The sequence below is a fragment of the Talpa occidentalis genome, unplaced genomic scaffold, assembly GCF_014898055.3.
Source record: "Talpa occidentalis isolate TD23 unplaced genomic scaffold, MPIMG_talOcc4v2.1 talOcc4.10, whole genome shotgun sequence".
Taxonomy (NCBI): Eukaryota; Metazoa; Chordata; class Mammalia; order Eulipotyphla; family Talpidae; genus Talpa; species Talpa occidentalis.
In genome coordinates, this window is record NW_023600993.1 from 16,204,362 (window position 1) to 16,225,863 (window position 21,502).

Sequence of the window (21,502 nt, forward strand, 5' to 3'; positions counted from 1 at the left end):
AGGGTAGTCTGAGAAATTGGAGGTACTGGCATTATTTCAATATGAGGCTCTTTCATGCCCTGATTCATTTTCATGTGATTGGCTAACTAATGGGGCCAATACAGGTGTGTGGTTTTTTTTTTTGCCTGTGCCTTGTGAGATTTAAAAAACAAAATAAAACAAAACAGTAACATATCCCAAGTTTCTCTTGACACTATTTGGGAGGGTGGGGGATGTTGGAGAGATTCATTAATTGAGATGGAAATCATCTTAAAGAAATCTATATTTATCCATATTTATTTATCAGGGGGGAAAAGTCTTTGTGGCTTAGATGTATGTAAGAAGGGAGCTTCTTAGACCACAAAGTTTACTAACTTGAAACCTTTAAAAATGCTACCTCACAAAGAAGAAATCTCAGCAGAGGACTATGCCTATTAGACTACCCATCATTCCCCAAGGCTTGTTCACACTTAGTGTTACATTTAGCCAGAAAAATAATAAGCATGTTATCCTCTGCAGCACGGCAATGGTGATAGGTGTTGCTGTATATCTTTTCATAAATAGAGAAATAACTTGGACCTTCATTTGCATCATTCTGTTAAGTATCTTCAAAGGATTAGGTACCCTTATTGAAAGAACACTGGACAAGGATATTAAGTATTAGAAACAGTCTGAACAGAAAGGACACTCATGCATCAGTTACAAGTTTTCCAACAACACATAACATCAAAAGACATAGTATGAGTCAAAATATGAAGTTAAGGTTTGCTATATTTAATTGAAGAACCATTCATAGACTAGGTTCATTGGATTCTACATGGAGTATGTTTATTTGATGGATAGAGCTGTGGTCCTTTTCTGTTACCTGTCTAGGTCTCCTTTTTAACAAATCAAGTCGTTTCTTTGGTCATATCTTTTTCTGGCAATATGTTATATTCAATAAATCCACAATGCAGTTGGTTATATTGTCTAGGCAGCTGGTTACATATTTTCCCTGAAAGCAAAGTTCCTTGATTCTTGCTGACAGAAGTGAATGTGGTATAGAAGCGAATGTTTTATATATAATTAATACTAAAAGACAGGGTTTAGATTAACAGTGATATCTCCACAAATACATACAAAATATACATGTTAAGGTTCCCAGAAAATCTGCATTTTCAGTGATACTTCAAATCACATAAAACATTTCTTCAGTATATCATTGGATTGGGTGAGTGTCACTATTTTGGATATTAAGGAATCTACTCCAAAAAACCACACAAATTAAGAAAGTACATACTCCCCCAAAATACTCTGTACAGGTTCAGCTAAGACAGAGCTTCCGACAAGAGAAAAGGCTCAGGGAGTTATGAGGAGAAAGCAATGAAAACATGGACAGTACTTGCTGGGTGTCTGTGTGTTGATACATTAAAAAACAAAACAAAACAGAATAACAAAAATACATACTCACTTGTTCATTGAATAATAGTTCTGATGCACATTGATGATAATACTCTATTATTTTAAAAAATTATCTGCTTTGGGGGAGCCTCCTTTGTGGTGCAAAGTGTTAAGTTTTAGTACTATGAAGCTATCTGCAGCTACTACAGCACAAGTTCAATCCCCAGCCAGGGAGCTGACCCACATGGCGCAGTAGACCTCTCCTGTCTTGTCCGCTGCTCCCCTCAGCAGTGTATTTCAGTAGATCTGCCAGTTCTGCTCCCCACTCTGTTTCTTTCTTCTTTTTTTTTTTTAAGATTTATTTATTTATTTATACAAGCACTGGGTATAGTCAGAAGCGCGGGAGGGTGGAGAATTCACCAGAGCCAGAGCGGGGAACAGAACAGGCAGACTGACGAAGAAATACACTGCTGAGGGGAGCAGCGGGCGCAGTAGAAGAGGTCTGCGCGCCATGGGGGACCCTCGCCAGTGGCCGGGGATTGAAGTGGCGCTGCAGAAGTGGCGGGCAGCTTTGCAACCAAGCGCTCAAGCGCTGTGCCACCAGGGAAGGCCCCCCACTCTGTTTCTTGCGAATCAACTCAAACCCCACTCACCCGTACCTTTAACTTGCACCCCAGCTCTTATATGCATAAATAAATAAATCTTTAAAAAAATATATCTGTTTTTAAAAAAGACACTAAACCTCTACAAATTTAAAACAAAATCTAAGGACATCAAGGTCCAAAATGGTAAGGAGAAACCCAAACATGTAGGATCAGGGAAAAATGATGGCACACAGAGGGAGATTAGAACTAAAGCATCGTTGTGATCCTGCTGGTGCCTGGTATAGGTTCGTTGGAGGGGTGCAAATGAACATAAAAGTTGGGAGCTTATTGTCAATAAATAACCTTTCTGAATCTTTCCAATCTGTTTTGCCATGTACCTTAATTGAATGTTTGTCAAATTTATTGGCCTGCTCTTGGGAGATACGAATAATGTTTTCCTAGCCTATGTGTATTGATCCTCTAACTCTCAGTCTACCTTAATATAGGTGTGTTGTATACAGGTATCTATCTTGCGTAAAGGAAGACGCCAGATCTCCTGACTCCTATGGAACTGGATAGATTATTCAGCCACGTCTATTATTCCTGTGGCTGTAGACAAAGCTAAAATGTATATAAAGTCTGGGAGGTTTTTAAAAAGCAACAATTGACCCAAGCTGTCTCTTTGGGCCTCACCTGCTTCTCCTTTGGGTAGAGGGGCAGGATGTAACACAGTACACCACATCCCCTGTGATGCTGTCTCCTATTTATTAGCCAGTCTCTAAACCAGGTCATTTCCAGAAGTCTGGGAATCATCAGACATAAGCAGTTACTTTTCACAACTGTGCTTTCAAGGTTAAACGCATGTGCTACTTCATAACTCTACTATTTCTAAAATGCAGCACATTTCAGAATTCTGTATTTTAAAATAAAACAGATTTAGTGGCTGTGGGATATATACATATGAGCAGAACAATAAGAATTAGGTTTAAACCACTTACTTTTAAATAATAAATGGAATACTATTCTGTAATAAAACCCATTACTATCCACCTTGAAATAACATGATCCCATGAAATTGAATAAGTATCTCCCAGAGGCAAGGGATGGCACTAAAGATGTGCACACACACTCCTTAGAACAAAGTGATGACTTTGTAAATGGCATTGCCACACCCGAGTCATCAGGAATCAAAATTTTCAGTCTTCAAATTTTAACCTTCCTATTTCAAAATGGCTTCCAGCTTAAATGCAAAATAAAGTTCCAAAGAAGATAAAAATAATTGTTCAATGACTACTTTTGGGGAACAGATTTCATACTTTTGAAACACAGGCATACGTTTAATTTATTTCATTTAACTAAGTAAAAGACTTCTTTAAAAATCACCATTACCTTGTAAAACTCACTAGAATTGAAATGTTCAAACATATTCCATTAGCACCAATGCCATGTATATTTTTATTCTAGGTCTCTTATACAGTGACTTAATGTTTTTTAAAACTAGGAACTTTATAGTAATCATACATATCTGGTTATCATATGCAATTAATTCTCATGAACATATGATTTCAAAAGTACAGAATGGTGTTAGTATGTGATATAAAGTAATTTGATAGTATATTCAATTTTTATTAAAACAGACTATCATCATATTAAAATGTAATGCAGGAAAAACAAAAAGTTATTAAGGAAGCCAACAATCTTTTTGGGGAAGGTGAAATGACATATGGACCAGAGGAATTCTTTGCTTTTTTTTTTAAGATATCGTATTTTTAAAATTTTAGTTTACTGTTTTGGTGATAAAAAATAATGAAATAACACATGATATAGTTTCCCAAACTCTAGAACATTGATTTTAGATTTATATTTTGAGAACTATTAAAAAATTACTCCTGGAAAAAAGTTTAACTTTTGCTCTCTCTTTCTATAGCAGCTTGTATGTTGCATGTGATCACTTACATCTAATTTTGAGGCATGTACTCAGATCTACCATGTGGACCCAGGACAGTGTGCACCCTGATTGGTCAGTGGTTACTTGAATGTTTTCAGTACCACTTGTATACATCAATAGAGGCTTTCTAAGTACTTAATACTTTTAATTATTTTATTATCAAATCTCACCTTCAGTCAGCATTCATATAAAGCATCAGAACTCAAAGTAATTCCTGACAAGTAACAGCAGCAGCAGCAACAGCTGGGAGCTTGTTATAAATGCAAATAATCAACCTCTATCCCAGAACTCTTGAATCAGAAATTATGGAGATGCAGCTCAGCAATCCAGGTTTTACAAGCTCTCCAAGTGATTCTGATATACAATAAGTTTCAAAAACACTCACCTCAAACATTAGTGAAATTTCTCCAAAGATGGCCTCTTTTTGTATAAGTAGCCAAAATACTGGGTTTTTTTTTTTTTGATTAATGTATAATCTTTTGAAGATTGAACATTTATATATGTCTAAATGTGAGCAATGTATTTTATACAAGAAAATCATCAAAAGTTCCTAAAGAATAATTCATAAAAACAGGTAAGAAAATAACTCATTACATATGTCTTTGTAACATCTATCCAAGAAAGCAAATTGATCTTGGAAATCTCCTTATGATGCTGAAACTCTGTATAGGAACTTTCCAAGTCTTTTTCTCTTTCCAGATTTACCTTTCCAAGCTAATTATTGTTCCAGCATGACCTTCTGACCTCATTATTTTTACCTCTGTACTGAATATTTTGCTATGATCCATTTTGTGTGGACTGGGAAAATCCTCATTTTCTAATGAAAATATAAATGAAAGTCAAGCTGTGTGTCACAACTCTCAAAACTCAACTGTATAAAGTATCTACTTTTCTATTTTATTTGCATTAAACTGATATGGCATTAATCATGTGTAGGCTCTTTCCTTATGTACTTAAGGCTTATTTATTGAGGGAAATCCACAACAAGCAGGCAAATAAAAACAGTCTGGCAATCCAAGAGAGTGCCTGTTATTCCATTTAACATTTTTGAAGGAGAAATTAAAGATAAAATAGTTCATTGGTTACACATTTTCCTTACTGCATGTACCTTTCTAGTTCTCTTATATAACAGAGTACATGGCATGATCTATTTTTATTCCTTAGTTATATGCCCCATAAAGGATATTTGTAATTTATTTTAATGTGTGATTGGGTAGTCAACATGTAAGAGGATGACTACATTATGAATAAAAATGAAAATTCTCTTGCATTATGTTCCAAAGTAAGAAAAACACAATTCAATTAAGCGTGTTCTTCCTGAGCTCAAGTGATTGATTCTTTATTTTAAATGTGTTCCTGTCTTCTGTACTCTTTGATACAGAAATGAACAGTAGCAACTACAGAAATAGAAAAATACGGGGGGAGGAGAAAGATAATACAAGAGTAGAGTGATTTTTATACACTATCGCTATTCACTGAAAAAAATTAAGTTCTGTGGTTCTGAAAAAACAGTCTGGATGGACTCATTTATCTTTTCAAAGCCTCTCAACTCATCTACAAACGTCATGATTTTTAACCATTAATTGTTTAATGTTTTCAAGTATCTAATGTGAATGACAGAGTAGAGGGTACTTACAGAGAGAGAAGTTAATTGGAGAGTTTTTGCCAGGCTCCTGTTGTGAAACCACCAATTCTATATACCTGGAATCCAAACAGCTGTCTCCCTGAACTCTGATGGAGGGGTCCTAACCAGGGGCCCCATAGAACAGCAGTCTCTGGAAGCAGGGAAACACAGGCTGACAGAGCTAAAAGGGACATTTAGCGAGGGCTAACCTTGCTTAGTCTTTTGGGGAGCGATTTATATGTCAGCGACTTCAAATGAGTTTTAACTCTAATGATATGATCACAAAAATTTAGCAGATGGAACTGATAGAAATCAGGAAAACCACCTTGTTGAACCCTCAACTAGCCTACAATATCCCTTCCCAAAGCCCGTGCCCTAACACTGAGCTCAATATGTGATCACTATGCACCATCTGAAAGTGGTGTCTATGGAAATTAGGAATGTTGAATCTAATTATCATGCTTGAAAATCAGGTTGTCATAAGTTTTAATAACAGTAGCAGACAAAAGAAAATAAACATTTCCTATCATGATGTGTGTGATTCATCAAAGGAAGCCCCAACTTCCTCCTCTAGTCAACATACCTGCTTGCCACAACCCCCATCCAGCTCCCCCCCCACACACACACCCTTGTCACAATATCTGCTCTTTACAAGAATAATATCTATACCTGCGGGGCAGATAAATGAGGGGCAGCCTTCCCTTTTATTTTCTTTTTTATTTATTTATTTTTTTCCTTTTTTCTTTTTTAATTTTTTTTTAATAGAGGCATGTTTTATTTTATTTATTTATTTGTTTGTTTGTTTGTTTTGTTTATACATGCACTGGGTACAGCCAGAAGCACGGGAGGGTGAGAGAATTCACCAGAGCCAGAGCGGGGAGCAGAGCAGGCAGAAGGACCGAAGTACACTGCTGAGGGGAGCAGCGGGCGGCAGGAGAGGTCTGCGTGCCATGTGGGACCCTCCTCCGGTGGCCGGGGAGCAGCCTGGGATCGAACCGGCGCCGCAGAGGCTGCGGGCAGCTTTGCAACCCAGCGCTCAACAGCTGCGCCACCGGGGAGGCCCTTCCCTTTTATTTTCTTAAGGAAAATACCACAAGAAAAATCACTTTCAGTTCTTTGTAGGACAAGTTACCTCGGCCAAGAGTACCTTTACCTGCCTGGCAGATCCACCTAACTACCACGCGTGTAGTCTCTGTGTAGTCTTTGGTCTGACTGCCTGATAGCCCCTATGCCATTGTCACAAAAGGGTAAATGTCTGCTTCTTCCCTCAACAGAGAAAGACCTGATATTACTCATCATCCCATCCCTAAAATCTAGTATAGATGTCTAAATAGGTGTCTATTAAATGCATGTTGAATTAATTTCACATTTTAATTTTAAAATGAAAATATGCATATGGTGTCTCGGTGGATTTTGTATGTGAACAGAGTTCAACTTCATTCTCTGCCACGGCACTTTGCCTTCTCTGTTGAACACACTTCAGGGAATTTTTATGGCACTTAATGCTGGAAAAGCATCTGGCACAAACACAAACTATTATTTTTTTCTCCAGGATGAAGCTTATCATCAACTGCAAACTGTGCTATTTATGGGAACACTCTTTGCATGGGATGTAGCAATGGAATAACATGTAGATTGTTTCACTTTTTAAAATGTTGATGAATAACAAATAAGTTTTTTTAATTGAGAAATGCAATGAATAATTCCAGTGATGACTCTGCATTTTAAGAGTTATCTAAAAGACCAAAGTTTTTAAACATGCATATACAGTTTTTCAGTACTCAGACCATGTGATTTCTCTGTTAACACCACTTTTAAATATTCAAATGGAGATATTTTTATGCTCTAAAACAACAGAAATTAATTGTGACATCATTGGCCCATTTTCTTCCATGCAAGTCCACATAATAATGTATACCCTATATTAGCTGAAGAAGAACACCTTCCATTAGGAGAAAATGATCTTCCTAAATCAAGGAAGAGTTTCCTTCATAGTGTTGTAGCCTTCCTAATCTCTAATTCATAAATTTGAGAATAGGTCCAATTGTTCTTTTCATGAGCTTGACCCAAAGATAATCTCTGAAATATACAATTGTTAGTGAGACTCATCTAGTCCAAACTAATAGCTTCTATTGGAGCCAGATATTTTGTCTGATGAAAAATCAAATTTCTGAAACACGTTGGGCATATGGGAAAAAGGTAGACAATGGGACCATAAATAATTTCAAGAATTTAGACTCTTACAGAATTCACCAATTTCCTTTAGTACACTCATTCTTTTGTTGTTCATTCATTCACAAGGTCACATTAAACTGTGGTTAGATGCTGTCATTGGCCATAGGGATGGAGGGGAAGACAATTCAGACTGACAAACTAAACTGTATTTATAAATCTTCTCTATAAAAATATCATAGGCAAAAATAAATAGATTTAAAAAAATAGGAAGACCATTTGCAAGCCCCAATGCAAATGGGTTAAATTCTGGGTTACATAAAGAACATTTAGAAAGCCAGAAGGAAGAGATAGCAAAAATTGCAGAAATTGGCAAAGTCTTTACCCAATTCAGTGGGGAAAAAATAATCAAATTTACCAAAGGACTAAAGGCTCCTTAGGAGAGAATGGGGGCTTAATAATGAGAATAAATGCCAATTTGGGGTCAACACAAAGGACGGCTAGAGATCATTTGTATAAATCAATTTTGTGCCTAGGCTAGAACTCAGAAAATGAATGAAAATTGTGAACTATATTTTGTGGAAACTGTGGTTTTAGGAAAATAAAGAGCTTTAAAATAAGAGCAGCTTAGCTGAACTGATCCTACATTAGGACACCCCATTGACCGCAGAGGTCTAAAGTAAGACATTTTATGGGAAAAATCTGGGGAAATCAACCAGTTTCTCAGATAATGATCTTTTCCTGGACTTAGGAAAATACTTGGTGGACAGAAAATAAGTATTTATTGCTGATGTTATTGCTTTCAACTTTCACATAACCAAAGTTGCAGAAAAAAAAATGGCTTTGGCCAAGGACTAACTTTTAGGGGAAGGGAAGCTGGGAAGATGCAAAGACATTGCACTCAAAGTCAAAGTTATCTGGACATGTATAAATACCTGATTTCTTGTTAGAACAAAATTTCTTCCCATTGAGTAAAAAACTATTGTTTCTTCACTGACCATGGTGTAGACGAATTTTGTTAACAACAAAGAGCTCCCATTCCAAGAGTTGGCTATGTAGAGAAAGCCACCCCCCCCCAAACACAGCAGCCCCCAAGAGCATTCAGTGGCCTTTGGCAGAATTTTGGCCATAGGGTATTTTCAGGGTGATGCTTGGAGTTCAGAGTGCAATAAACACATTAAGGGAAACTCACTGTCCCCTTACTCAGTGATGCTTATGTGAGGATATGACAGAATGTCTATCTGGGCCAGGTAGTATGCCAACGACTTTGTGTATGAATATTCCTACTCATTGCTAAGAAAGAACTATGAATAAATTATAATCACAATCATTTTATAGATGAATAGATAGTCTATCAGTATATCCTAAATTACAGTTCAGGGTATAAAAAAATAGTATATCCTGAAATAGTAAAGGCAAAACAGGGCTTGTACTCAAGTCTGTCTAACTCTAGGGTCACACTTGTAGCTACTTTTCTAATCTAAAAGAAGGTGCACAATGGGAAAAAAATACTATAATGTGACCTCACAACAGATCACCTTGCAGAGACATGAGACCACAGAGTGCATAGATATCAAACTCATCAATGAGAAATTATCACTGATTTCTCTGCTCATTAATTCATATAATTTCACTCACAGTCTATCTCACACCTATGCTTTAGATACTATCATTAGCATCTATCTAATCTGAGAGTCTTTCAATTCTTTCCAAATCACTTCTAATAAATAAATGATGATGCATGAAGCAAAGCATGGGATGTTATGAGATGTTGTGCTTATATTCCATGCCCCCAAATGTGATGGCTTCAGTTATCAGGAAGTCTCATTGGGCAGGAGTTAGCTCTTGACTCAGAGTCTTGTAGATGAGTTCAGGATCACGTTCTCACTCTCTGATCAAATGGAAGGATGCTCGATGGTTTTTAGATAGACAGAAACATGTTCTTGCACTTGATGAGCTCATTCAAGCAGGAGAGGAGAAGTTGGCTGGGAAGGAGAGATGCAAGAGAAGGGAAGGAGCTGAGGGTAGCAGCATTATTGCTGTGGTTCTAGTAAGAGATAGCTGCGTCTAAGAATCTGATGACAATGAAAGTAGAGCAGGGGAAAGCACATACATTAGATTAATATGCAAACTAAAAATACCAAAATCTGATGAGGAATTTTGAGGGCTGGTCTCAATGATGCATCACGGGTTTGTGCTTCTTGTGAGCACATGACTGTGGGCCCCATTTTCTACAATTATTAGTATTCAAAGAGGTTCAAGTGTTCGGGAGAAAAGCATGAGTCAGGTTGGGATATGCTGAGTTTGATGAGTTTTGAAAACATTTAAGCCTATGTAGGGCTCTGCAGAACCATGTGGTCTGGAGACTGGAGATGAAGTCTAGGCTGTAGCTAAATTGGGAGTTATCAGCAACAGATGGCGAACTGCAGCCACTGGGAAGTGCCATTTGAAAAGCAAATAAAAGATTTTTTCCTGTTTAACCACTGAAACACAATCCTTAATCAACTGTAACATTTGAATGAATGAACTAAGACTCCAACTGACAGTGTATGGGATAACATATTTCCAAATTCTTCTTTGAGCTAAAGTATACTTCATTTAGTTTTTAAAAAAGTCATCTTTCAAAGCGCTTAAAATCTTCAAGTGTCAGCCACAGAGTGAATCATTCCCTTTTCATCCTTGTACCAAAGTAAGTTAGCTAGGAAAAAAGGACACATTTCTCTCTGCTATATAGAATTTCACATCTCAGCATTTGGATTCTGGAGTCCAGATTCATCCACATGAAAATTCTATCACTAGAGCAGCAAAACTAGGACTGGTCAAGTCCAGCTCTTCAAGACTACAGTGACTTTGCTTCTAAACTGGCAGTAGGTAGTTCTCTGTAAGTTAAAATTGTAATTAATGGAATTTTCCATTTACAGGAAACTTATTAAAGGGTAGGTCAGAAGCAAGAGGGCAGGATGGGAGTGCTAATCAAGGACTGACTGAATTTAGAGAAATGTGTTCCTAATGAATATTATTAACATGTCTGAATTAAGACTGTATTCATTGAATAGTTTTATCCTGACACCTAGTAAAAGAGAATTGAAAGATTAACTTCATTTAGAATACTTTCTATTCCCCTGATAAATAGAGGGGTGAGAATCCTTAATTTTACTTTCAAATATGCCATCTGCCTCTCTCCACAATGACCAAAGGAAAAGGTGTCTATTCTGTAGATTATATCTTTCTAAAAGAATTATAAATGTATTATCTATCTATCTATCTATCTATCTATCTATCTATCTATCTAATGTCAAAAGATTAATTTATTCAGTAATAGCAGAGGAAGTGTAATTTAGGATATACAAATTGTAGCAAGCTACAGAAGAATGTATTGAGGGTTTGGGGTAGTCAGTACTTTTGGGGAAGATCTTAGAAATAGTTTAAGTTTTGCTTATGATTTCCAGAGGTTTATACAAGAAATCCCCCTGATCAACTAAGTCTTGCATAGTAAGCAAGATTAAACTTTGTATGACTAAACTGTTTACTGGTATAAACATAACATTTAAAGTCTCAATAATTGGGCCTCCCTGGTGAAGCTATCCGCAACCTCTGCAGCACGAGTTTGATCCCCACCCAGCCAGGGAGCAACCTACATGGAACAGCAGACCTCTCCTGACTCACCCGCTGCTTCCCTCAGCAGGGTATTTCAATAGATCTGCCTGTTCTGTTCCCCACCCTGTCTCTGATGAATCCTCTCATCCCCTGTACCTCTTTCCTGTACCCCAGTTCTTGTATGCATCAATAAATAAATCTTTTTAAAAAAGAGTTAAAAAAAAGTCTCAATAATTATAAAATGTAAACACTCTCTGGTTTCTACTTGTGAAGAAATAAAAAAGCTGTGACTCAGTGAAATTATTAAAACTAGGATTCAAGTCTGTATTTTTTCACTGTTTTCAAGTATTAATTTTCAATTTTTACATCATTAGTTCAACGCTGTAGGGCAGAGTGTCAAAATAGGGACTGCATGTGACATGTTATTTTTCAATAGAATTTGTGATTAGCATTAAAATCAGTCAAAATTTTTCTCTAAGTAAGAATTAACAAATTTTTGACTTTGCAAATATTAAAAAATTTCTAGAATACCAGATTTTTGGTGATAGTAGCAGAAACTAAATTGTTTAAATTGACCAGGGTCAAAGGAAGTTAACAAAAATTAATAAACATTTATGTTTTCATAGAAGTTGGGACATTCTTGAGCCAATATTAAGTACAGAAGTTGTCTCAGTGAAGCTTGTTAATATCACAGCTTCTATGGCTTAAGCCAGCAAGTGATTTCCCCCCTTGGGCATATATTAACAATTTACTTTTTGCAGACAAGTGCACAAATATGATTAGCTTTTGCAAATTGTTCTTTATTCTGTTACTGGTAAGTAATTTTTATATTATTACAGTGTAAACAGATGCTATTTTCCACTCCATATTCAGCTGTAATGAGCTAATTTAATGTGTTAAAACAACAAAAGAACTTCAAGAATGATTCAGTGATTCAAGCTGTATGAGAACCAAGAAAAAAAAAATCAAGCATGAAGTTTACAAAATTATTCCAAAATTCATTTTTCAATAAGAGCATGTGAGCCTTGTTCTTTGAGACTGTTTATTCAAAGTTGTGTTTTCACCTTTGCAGGGCAAGTCCTACAGACAAACTTAAGGGGAGGGTTCCAGAAGGTTCCTTTGATGATCAGGCTTCCATTCCTGAAACTGGAGCTATCAGTTTGGGTTAAAGATTAGAATTATTTGGCCTCCCTGGTGGTGCAAGGGGTTGAGCACAGCACCGTGAACTTGTCCGCAGCCTCTACAGCATGAGTTTGATCCCCGGCCAACCAGGGAGCTGCCCACATGGCGCACAGACCTCTCCTGCCTTGCCTGCTGCTCCCCTCAGCAGTGTATTTCGGTCAGCCTGCCTGTTCTGCTTCCGGCTCTGTCTCTGGTGAGTCCTCTTACCTCCCGTACCTCTGACCTGTACCCCAGTTCTTGTATACATAACTAAATAAATCTTTTTTTAAAAAAGATTAGAATTATTTAAATATTTATTTATCCATTTATGGCATTTGCCAAATATTTATGTTGTTCAGTATTCCAGTACTTAGACACTGAATGCAGTGAATCAAGAAAAAGGAGATAAAAAGACATAGAAATGGAAACTGGATAAAAACATAAAGAATCTGATATCATGGAAAACAAAAGAGGTAAGAATTTCCAGAAGGAAATGATTATCACCATTGACTGCCGGTTTGAGGTAAAAGAACAAGGAAGCATCAACTGGATTTTGTAAATGTATATTATTGGTAACTGTGATATAGGACAGGACATTTTAATGTTTAATCAATTAATTTTAAAAATGGAATTTGGAAAGATCTGGAATAAATAAAGGATCTGAAGTCTTGTTCATGGAGTTGCCAATTCAGATGGTTTCCAGACGCAAACCTCATCCAACTGACACGAGCATTCTGAACTGAGCACTGTTATTTAATTCTTGTATGTTTCCATATTTTAAGTGGGTATCTGGAAACAGACCTGCATTTTGATTCTATCATTTATAAAAGCACAAAAATGAGTTAAGATTTTTTAATAATAACACATTAAATACTTTTATTTTTTTCCCCACAAAATTCACGATGGAGAAAATCCCAAAGTTTAAATAAAGAGAAGAAATAATATGGAATAACCTATGAATAAATAATAGTATTAATTCTTTCAGATTCCCAGGTTTTTTTTTTTTTCTAACAGTAGGTACTTCATAGGTGTTCAATTTCTATTTGTTAAAGGATAACTATATATTATTATATAAAAAAGTGATCACATCTTTTACTGTTATTTTATTCACTTGCAAATTATCTTCAATGTTTCTGCATTTTAAGACTTTTTGGTTTACATCTGTAAGATGACCTCCATCATAAATCATTTCACCTCCAGTATGACATTTTTTCCCCATCCTTACAATATATCAATGGCACGAAAGGTTGTCACCAGACTACTGAGTAAAATGATTTTGGAGTTGCTTGTAAATTGCTAGGTAAGGAAGATAAGAGTCCAATGGTAATTATCCATAGTAATATTAATTTTAGGCTTTCCTCCCTAGATTAGCATATAAATTGGCCACCCTCTCATCTCTGATATCCCCAATGTTTGGTGTAACCATGACTTCCTAAAACACCAAAACCACATGGAACAGAGCTGCCTGACAACCAGAAATGCTCCCTGTAGAAAGATGACACAAGAGAAAAATAAGCTTCCATGACTCTTACATCTCTGTAGTTCAGGGTCTATTTGCTACAGTAGCTCAGAATTAAAATAAATATGTATCTTTTCCATAGATTTTTAAGGTGAGTTAGTTTCACGGAACTACTCAACTAAACATAACAGCTACCAAATATTGGCCAAGTAATATATTCTATGTACTACTAGAACTTTATGTAAAATATATAGTTTCCTTCAAAATTAGATTTTATAGTAATCCTTTCACAGATGTGGAAACTGAGGGTCTCAATATTTAAGTGACTTGCCTGGAATCCATAAAGCATAAGTCACAGAGGAAACATTACAAACCAGGTTTTCCTGTAGGCAAAGTTCTTAATTCTTCCATCATACCATGAAGAATTTTTCAAATATTTCTGTCTTCAGTGCAGATATATGGCAAAATGAAAAACAGATTCAGAAAAGGGAAAGAAGATAAAAATGAAGTACCTTTCTAATAGAGCAGATTTTGTTCTTTCTTCTATGTCCCTCTATCATCTACCACAGAAGCTAAAAAGTATAATATTTATGATATTCTTGTGTTTCTGGGGCAAAATATCAGGGACTCATAGAAGAAACTTCTCATCTTTAGAACACAGTTGAACTACAGCCTTCTTGTAGTTGGCTTGTAGTGGCTATGCTTATCACCTTACCACAGATATTTTTCCCCGTTTTTTGTACAGAAAAACCAGGGTTAGGCCAGAAATGCGGGGGTGAGAGGATTCACCAGAGACAGAGTGGGGAACAGAACAGGTGGATCCACTGAAATACACTGCTGAGGGCAGCAGTGGGTGAGACAGGAGAGGTCTGCTGCCATGTGGGTCAGCAACCTGGCCAGGCATCAAACTCAGGTCATAGTGGTGAGAGACCTGAGACTTAACCCCTAGGCCACCAGAGAAGCCCCACAGATCTTGATAGATTCAAATCACCTTTTCTTTCTACATCATACCCAGATTTCTTATAAAATCTGGTATGGCTGGCAGACCCAATTTCCCATGAGTTCTATGTGAACAAGTTGCAGGATATGACTTAAGGATATTCTCAGTCTTTCATCAAAGCAGTGTCATAGCTTCTTACTACAGTGAAATGGCATTTCATGTTCTGATATCCTATTTGACTTTGACAGAATAAATCAAAAGATCCTGCTATTTCCTAAAGAGACCTGCAAATGATTGATGAAACTCCCCAAGATTTTAACATGCACTTCAAAAATAAGTACTACTTTTATTTTCATTTCAGGAACTCTTCAAATCTAGTTTTTTTTTTTATGTTTTTCATTTTTGCTGGCTTTCTTTTGTCATCACATACATTTAGAAAGCATAAAAAAAAAAAAACTTAGTCATGACTTGAAGAAACCTTTTCTGGAAACACAGAGATAATATTGTGATTCTTTTTCTAATCTTGTATGAATTTCCATAGATCTCCAGTTCATTTTGTGAACATGTATGCATTTTTTCCTAACTTCGAGTCAAGGGGATAAGGAAGATTGCCTTGCAATAGGTGTGTAAATGAAATAAAAGCATACATCTTTCTATAAATCTTTTTTTTTAGATTCATTTATTTATACAAGAACCAGGGTACAGGCCAGATGTGTGGGAGGATGAGAGGATTCACCAGAGACAGAGAGAGGAACAGAACAGGCAGACTGACAAAATACACTGCTGAGGGGAGCAGCGGGTGAGACAGGAGAGGTCTGTTGCACCATGTGGGATTCTTTCTGGCTGGCTGGGATTGAACCCATGCTGCAGAGGCTGTGGACAGCTTCACAGTGCAGCACTCAACTGCCTGTGCTACCAGGGAGGCCCTCTTTCTATAAATCTTAACACAAACTAGAAGATCACAACTATAAGTTCATTAGTTGAGTGTTAGACATAATAAATTTGATTCCAAGTAAAACACCATTTTACTTAGGTATGGATTTAATAATCTTGATTTTAAATTCTAACTCTCAATTCATTGACTATGAACTTAAGCAAGTTAGCACTCTCTCATTACCATAAGGAAAGCTATATTTCAATTTGTGAGGATCAAATTAAAGAAGCAAAATTTCAGTGCCTTGAAGAAAGACTAAATTTGTGTGAGGAGATCTGTATTCTTCAACCTGGTCTTTAATTTCCATACTTTTGAACACACTAAAATTCTTTAGTGTAAAGATTAGCTTTTTCTTTATCTAATTCACAGACTCATTCCCTTTTGGGAACCTCTAGTAAATGTCCCTAATCAGCAATAAGCTATGTTAATAGGAAGAGGAAATATAAGTATTCTTAGAAAGGCTGAAAAATGATGGTAAGAGAGTTTTCATATTAACTCAAAAGAGTAATACTAAAATGGACCCTCAGCATGAACACAACAGGGTATTAATGGGCATTTTATTTTAAGGAGCTTGAGAAGTCTAAGATCCTCTCCACACAATGCAAATTCTGCTGTTGTCCTGCCTTTTTGTAGCTATATGTAAAAGTAAATAAGATGGAAAGAGATGATTAAAATGACCAAGAGTCAGTTTTCAGGGAGTACAGAGAAAACACCTTGCCTAACTGTTAATAGAGTGAATAAAAACAAAGCAGGTAATGAACGAGAGGAGAGCAAGAAGGAAGGGACTCCTGATTCCCAAACAAAAGGATTAGATGACTTTTTGGACTAATAGCTGATTACACTGTAGATGGAAGTAAATATGTGAACAGGTATAGTCATTTAATATATGATTTCCTATTTGGGGAGGGGGTAGATCTTCAACACCTAGTATTTTGAGCGTAACTATGTTCAAATTTTGGGCAAAGAAATTATTCTTAGCCTACATAATACACAACAAAGAGGAGCTGCTGGGTTACGAGCTAGGGCAGAAGGAGGGAGGCAACTGATCTCCAACTTCTCGGTCTTCCTACTCACAGATGCAGGTTGATTCCTCTTTAGAAGGTTACTGCTAACTTATTTTGAGCCATTAAGACTAAACGGAAAGAGATGGAAGGGAGCTATGTTCTCAGAGCTACCTTCTACTTAAAATGTTCATGTCACTATCATTTACATTGTAAAGAAAGAGGGAGCAAGACATCCAGTGTTTCAGAAACGTTCTTTTCTTCTTTAAATGTTTCCATTTTAGTTAGTCACTTGAAAATACAAAGTCTAGATTTATTTTTGTCTGTCATTTTTTTGGCAGAAAATAAACAGTTTCTTGGTGTTTGTATTTAATTAAATGCCAGCATGCTGACCACCATGCACAGTGTCAACTCTCACTCCTTCATTTTCTCTGTAATTCAGATTCCTGTCACATTTTCCCAAGAACTTTTAAGAAAACAGAAAACAAACTCAGACTTCAAATTGCCAAACATGTGTTTTCCCTTTTGTGGTGGATACAGGGTGGCACTGTATGTAATGAACTGCATGGACTTTGTCAGTGGTCTGAGTTTAAATCTGAGCTGGGTTCAGAACCTAGCTCCTTCACCTGCTAGATGGGGAAATCAGCCTTCTGAATCTGGAACTTTTAATTGGCAAACAAGTAACAACCTGCAATTTTTTGTTCATTCATTCATTCATTCTTGTTCCAATGTGGTTAGAATTCACACCATAGACTTAACACTATGCTAGGTACTAGGACCATAGCAATGACAAAAACAAACTCGATTCCTGTTCTTGATGAGTTTGGCATCACAAGATTAAAGGAGGCAGTGAATTTAAAAATATTAAATTTTCAAGGTAAGACAGTTGTATCTATTATTGCTCAGGAAATTGTTATATTATGTTACCAGACCAATCTGAGTGTAGGTAATGAAGCTTTCAGGGAGTTTCTACTTTTCCATTAAAAAATAAGCAATTTAGGTTCAGATGAAATGTAATTCTCCCATATTGAATTGTATGCAACCCAAAATGTATTTGCATGCACATAGGCATGAATTATATTAAATTGCCATTGTTTGGCCATTTTTGACTAATTCATCAAGGATTTCATATTCTCATTTGAATATGTCAGCCATGGGGAAGGGTTGCATGAAAAGATGCATGTGGGAAGGTGAATACAAAGAGAAAAAAAGTATATCTTGCAAAGATTTCTATCTATTCAATACCACATTTAACTGAATGCAGATTTCTGATCATTAGATTTTAAGACATGCTTAAAAATGGAGTATTTGACTTCCTTCTGGATGTAGCTCCAATATGAACTCCCAGAATTTAATGAAAAATGAAATAATCTACACTCCGTATCTGAAACAAATGCAGGCAGTATTTGCACAAAACTTTCTATCTGTCAGTTTTCTACAGTAGAGTATTCTGAATAATTATTTCAAATAGAACATATCCAGGGGCCTCCCTGGTGGCACAAGGGGTTAAGATGCAACCTATGAGGCTACCCACAGCCACTGCAGCATGAGTTCAATTCCCACCCAGGGAGCAACCCACACGGCACAGCAGACCTTTACTGACTTGCCCGCTGCTCCCCTCAGCAGTGTATTTCAGTCAGTCTGCCTGCTCTGTTCCCCACTCTGTCTCTGGTGAATCCTCTCACCCACACCCCCCAACCACCCCTGGCCTTTACCCTAGTTCTTATATGCATAAATAAATAAATATTTAAAAGAAAACAAATAGAATATATCCAGTAACTTCCAGGGCTGTGTTCTCCTCCCCATTTCTGTGTTACCCCTCACCAATTCATTGCAGCATATATTGAATTCACTCAGCACTTATTATCTAGGATGGCACAAAACTACCGTAGCTGCTATGTATTTAGAAACACACTTAAGGTAGTAAATCAAAGCATTTGACAGAGACAAATAGCTTATAAAATTCATTATTTGGCACTCTGAAATATCACTAACCTCTGATTGTACAGAGTTTATGCAACCACCTTCCACAGGCCCAGAAATTTGAGGGTTAAAGATCTTGTGATTCAAACCCTGAGTCTGTCCCCTGTGAAGATGGATATAATCATGGCCATAAATTGATGAGTTATGCATAAAGCTTCAGTGACAAACAAGGCCACAAGCCTTCACAGGTCCCTGAAATTACTTATGTGCTACCAACCCTCCAGTGAGAGAAAAAACAGGTGCCCTCGCCCCGTAGTTTGCAGCTCTAAATCTTCCCAATGGGCTGGGAAATGAGCACTTCACCATTTAACATGAGCACAGGAAGTCACTTCATCATTGGCCTGTCGCATGAATTGCTGACACAAGAAACTTTTCCCCACTTAGAAAACCACAAGTGCCATCCAGTTGCTTATCATTTGGAAAATGCCTGTGTTTCTGCCCATGCTGTCTCCCACTTGAAAATAAAGCCAGTTCTAAGCATTTGAACTTGGGTCATTTTCCACCCATCCTATAGCAGTAAACCTTTGTGAGCCTGTCAGTGGCAATAAATTTATTTATAACTAACAGCTGTGCATCTATTATCTATAGGACTCAAAATGCCAACTGTTCTGATACTTGAATAGCAATTCACTGGATACCATTTTCAAAAAATGCTAGGTGAAACATACATTTAATACATAAGATTTTTGTAGCATAGGATTTCTCACTTATTAAGAGTGAGAAACCCAGAATCAGTCTGTCAGTTACCAGGTTAGGCTATAAGATGGTCCTAGAATTAATTTATATCATCTGTGCATATTTTAAAAATTAAACTAATGATTGTGCATGTTCAAAGGGAGAAAGAATTGGTTAAAAGAATATAATACAGATTCCAATTAATATTCAATTATCCAATTGAAGGAGAAAGAAAAAACCATTGAACGTCTAGTATCCTTGTGACAGACATGTAATTTGTGATTTGGGAAAGACATCAAGTATGAAAAAACTACTATTTTAATACCAATGTCAAATACAAGAAGAAAGGAAAATGACTCTGGATACCTTCTCTGGATTCACTGCTATGCTTACAATACCCCTGGAATCTCCATCTTTTATAGTGGTGCTATCACACTTATTGTGTAATTAAGAATCCAACATTTATAGAGGATTATAAACTTGCTCAAAAGCAGGGGCCTCCCGGAGGCGCAGGTGTTACTATCAAGCTATCACCAGCCACTGCAGCAAGAGCAAGAGTTCGATTCCCAGCCTACCAGGGAATTACCCACATGGCACAGCAGACCTCTCCTGTATTGCCCACTGCTCCCCTCAGCAGTATATTTCAGTCAGTCTGCCTGTTCTGCTCCCCACTCTCTCTGGTGAATCCTCTCACCCACCCCTATACCTCTGGCCTAGACCCCATTTCTTGTATGCATAAATAAAAAGATCTTAAAAAAAATTTCTTAAGGGCATCCCTGGTGGCACAAGGGTTGGGATGCAACCTCGCAGCCAGTGCAGCACGAGTTCGATTCCAGGCCAGCCAGGGAGCAACACACATGGCACAGCAGAACTCTTCTGCCTCGCTCGCTGCTCCTCTCAGCAGTGTGCCTTAGTCAGTCTGCCTGTTCTGTTCCCCATTCTGTCTCTGGTGGGTCCTCTCACCCCCCTTATCTCTGGCCTGTACCCCAGCTCTTGTATGCATAAATAAATCTTCAAAAAAATTTCTTAAAAATATACAGAGGCTTGCTCAAAAGCAGACAGACAATGTGTTGAGATAGGATTAGCTGATCCCAGTCCTTTAGTCTTTCCATTTTATGAAGCTGGAGCAAAGAGTTACTTGGAAAAGAACAACTTTCTCATTTGAATTTACCTTGTAAACTAGATATAAAACGGAAACTTTGGTTTTGGGGATTTATCATGAGATTATCCAAAGATTTGAACAGATTGCTCCATCCACACCCTAAGATGTTTATGATAGAGACTTAACATAATCCTTACCCTCACCCTCATCCCCAACCCATATCCAACAAAAGGGGTTTATTTCTTCCCCACAAAGAAACTGGAACCAAAATCAGCTTTCCTCAGCAGTAAATCACTCACGTGCTAACCAGAGAAGAGGCTCTTCCACATGCCGCTAACTCGCATAAGCACAGCTGGGCTGAGGAGACCTCTTTTGCTAAATTCTGGTGCCAAGTTGAATTTTATGATCTTCACTGGCAGATGATCAAGTGCAAACTCTAAACTTACAGCCAAGTTATCTTACAGCAGCTGCTGGAAGAACTAATTTAGAATGCAAATCTAGCCCTTAATCTATGAGCAAAGTGCTGCAGTGATGGATGGCTTTCATAGCAGTAGTTCAGAGAGACACCCCAGATGCCCTCTCGGATGGTGGAAGAAGAATCATTCAGCTGCCATTTATGTTTGTTTGTTTTCTTTTGAGCAACTGTCCCTATAGAGTCATTGGGGTCCCATAAAGAGAGGATCCAGGTGTTTAAAATCTGTCTCCCCTCTCCCTTCCACGTAAGTAAAGTTGTGGTCAGATGACAGATGTGCAGATTAAATTTCAGATTATGTTTTTTAAGCATATTGGACTCCACTACTTTAGACTAAGTCATTTAGGGAATAAGGCAATGGCAATATATTTACCTGGAATACTTTGTAATATTAATAAATAAAATCACCAGCCCCTACCATTGATCCTACCTCTAAAGAAATATGTTACTCTAGCTATGAATGTCCAATTAAAGTTTATAAAGTTTTTTTT

At 37.1% G+C, this 21,502-nt stretch overlaps 1 protein-coding gene across 7 annotated transcripts in view; it reads right to left on the reverse strand.

Annotated features, from left to right (window-relative positions):
* Positions 1-21,502, reverse strand: part of ZNF385D (zinc finger protein 385D) — an 860,299-nt gene that overhangs the window by 80,312 nt on the left and 758,485 nt on the right. The window lies entirely within an intron of this gene.